The following is a 3265-nucleotide window of genomic DNA, read 5'->3' as shown; positions in this document are numbered from 1 at the left end:
TTGCAGAAATGTCTGTTCATGTTCTCTGCCCATTTCTTGATTGGATTATTTGTTCTCTGGGTGTTAAGTTTGATAAGTTTTTATAGATTTTGGATACTAGCCCTTTATCTAGTAGGTTGTTTGCAAATATCTTCTCCCATTCCGTCAGCTGTCTTTGGGTTTTGTTGATTGTTTTATTTGCTGTGCAAAAGCTTTTGATCTTGATGAAGTCACAATAGCTCACTTTTGCCCTTGCTTGCCTTGCCTTTGGCGATGTTCCTAGGAAGAAGTTGCTGCGGCTGAGGTTGAAAGAGGTTGCTGCCTGTGTTCTCCTCAAGAATTTTGATGGATTCCTTTCTCACATTGAGGTCCTTCATCCATTTTGAGTCTGTTTTCATGTGTGGTGTAAGTAAATGATCCAGTTTCATTTTTCTGCATGTGGCTGCCCAATTTTCCCAACACCATTTGTTGAAAAGACTGTCTTTTTTCCATTGGACATTCTCTCCTGCTTTGTCGAAGATTAGTTGACCATAGAGTTGAGGGTCTATTTCGGGCTATCTGTTCTGTTCCATTGATCTATGTGTCTGTTTTTGTGCCAGTACCATACTGTCTTGATGATGACAGCTTTGTAATAGAGCTTGAAGTCTGGAATTGTGATGCCACCAACTTTGGCTTTCTTTTTCAATATTCCTCTGGCTATTTGAGGTCTTTTCTGGTTCCATATAAATTTTAGGATTATTTGTTCCATTTCTTTGAAAAAAAAATGGATGGGATTTTGATAGGGATTGCATTAAATGTGTAGATTGCTTTGGTAGCATAGACATTTTCATAATATTTGTTCTTCCAATCCAGGAGCATGGAACATTTTTCCATTTCTTTGTGTCTTCCTCAATTTCTTTCATGAATACTTTATAGTTTTCTGAGTATAGATTCTTAGCCTCTTTGGTTAGGTTTATTCCTAGGTATCTTATGGTTTTGGGTGCAATTATAAGTGGGATTGACTCCTTAATTTCTCTTTCTTCTGTCTTATTGTTGGTGTAAAGAAATGCAACTGATTTCTGTGCATTAATTTTATATTCTGACAGTTTACTGAATTCCTGTACAAGTTCTAGCAGATTTGTAGTGGAGTCTTTTGGGTTTTCCACATATAGTATCATATCTGCAAAGAGTGATAGTTTGACTTCTTCTTTGCCAATTTGGATGCCTTTGATTTCTTTTTGTTATCTGATTGCTGAGGCTAGGACTTCTAGTACTATGTTGAATAGCAGTGGTGATAATGGACATCCCTGCAGTGTTCCTGACCTTGGCGGAAAAGCTCTCAGTTTTTCTTCATTGAGAATGATATTTGCTGTGGGTTTTTCATAGATGGCTTTGATAATATTGAGGTATGTGCCCTCTATCCCTACAGTTCGAAGAGTTTTGATCAGGAAAGGATGCTGTACTTTGTCAAATGCTTGTTCAGTATCTATTGAGAATATCATAGAGTTCTTGTTCTTTCTTTTATTAATGTATTGTATCACACTTATTGATTTGTGGATGTTGAACCAACCTTGTAGCCCTGGGATAAATCCTACTTGATCGTGGTGAATAATCCTTTCAATATACTGTTGGATCCTATTGGCTAGTATTTTGGTGAGAATTTTCGCATCTGTGTTCATCAAAGATATTGGTCTGTAATTCTCTTTTTTGATGGGATCCTTGTCTGGTTTTGGGATCAAGGTAATGCTGGCCTCATAAAATGAGTTTGGAGGTTTTCCTTCCATTTCTATTTTTTTGAAACAGTTTCAGAAGAATAGGAATTAATTCTTCTTTAAATGTTTGGTAGAATTTCCCTGGGAAGCTGTCTGGCCCTGGGCTCTTGTTTGTTGGGAGATTTTTGATGACTGTTTCAATCTCCTTACTGGTTATGGGTCTGTTCAGGTTTTCTATTTCTTTCTGGTTCAGTTGTGGTAGTTTATGTGTCTCTAGGAATGCATCCAATTCTTCCAGATTGTCAAATTTGCTGGTGTATAGTTGCTCATAATATGTTCTTATACTTGTTTGTATTTTTTTGGTGTTGGTTGTAATCTCTCCTCTTTCTTTCATGATTTCATTTATTTGGGTCCTTTCTCTTTTCTTTTTGGTAAGTATGGCCAGGAGTTTATCAATCTTATTAATTCCTTCAAAGAACCAGCTCCTAGTTTCATTGATTTGTTCTGTTGTTTTTTTGGTTTCTATTTCATTGATTTCTGCTCTGATCTTTATGATTTCTCTTTTCCTGCTGGGTTTAGGTTTTCTTTGCTGTTCTTTCTCCAGCTCCTTCAGGTAGAGGGTTAGGGTGTATATTTGAGACCTTTCTTATTTCTTAAGAAAGACTTGTATCACTGTATACTTTCCTCTCAGGACCACCTTTGCTGTGTCCCACAGATTTTGAACTGTTGTGTTTTTATTATCATTTGTTTCCATTAATTTTTTCAATTCTTCTTTAATTTCCTGGTTGACCCATTCATTCTTTAGAATGATCCTCTTTAGTCTCTATGTATTTGGGTTCTTTCCAAACTTCCTCTTGTGATTGATTACTAGCTTCAGAACATCGTGGTCTGAAAATAAGCAGGGAATGAGTGCAATCTTTGGGTACTGGTTGAGACCTGATTTAGGACTGAGGATGTGATCTATTCTGGAGAATGTTCCATGTGCACTAGAGAAGAATGTGTATTCTGTTGCTTTGGGATGGAATGTTCTGAATATATCTGTGATGTCCTTCTGTTCCAGTGTGTCATTTAAGGCCTTTCTTTCCTTGTTGATCTTTTGCTTGGATGATCTGTCCATTTCAGTGAGGGGGGTGTTAAAGTCCCCTACTATTATTATATCATTGTCGATGTGTTTCTCTGATTTTGTTATTAATTGGTTTATATAGTTGGTGGCTCCCATGTTAGGGGCATAGATATTTAAAATTGTTAGATCTTCTTCTTGGACAGACCCTTTGAGTATGATACAGTGTCCTTCCTCATCTCTTATTATAGTCTTTGGCTTAAAATCTAGTTGATCTGATATAAGGATTGCCACCCCAGCTTTCTTTTGATGTCCATTAGCATGGTAAATTGTTTTCCACCCCCTCACTTTAAATCTGGAGGTGTCTTTGGGTCTAAAATAAGTTTCTTGTAGACAGTATATTGATGGGTTTTGTTTTTTTATCCATTCTGATACCCTGTGTCTTTTGATTGGGGCATTTGGCCCATTTACATTCAGGGTAACTATTGAGAGATAGGAATTTAGTGCCATTGTATTGCCTGTAAGGTGACTATTA

The sequence above is a fragment of the Enhydra lutris genome, unplaced genomic scaffold (assembly GCF_002288905.1).
Source record: "Enhydra lutris kenyoni isolate GAN:26980312 unplaced genomic scaffold, ASM228890v2 scaffoldscaffold15, whole genome shotgun sequence".
In the NCBI taxonomy this organism is placed as follows: domain Eukaryota; kingdom Metazoa; phylum Chordata; class Mammalia; order Carnivora; family Mustelidae; genus Enhydra; species Enhydra lutris.
Note: the sequence above shows the minus strand (reverse complement) of the source record.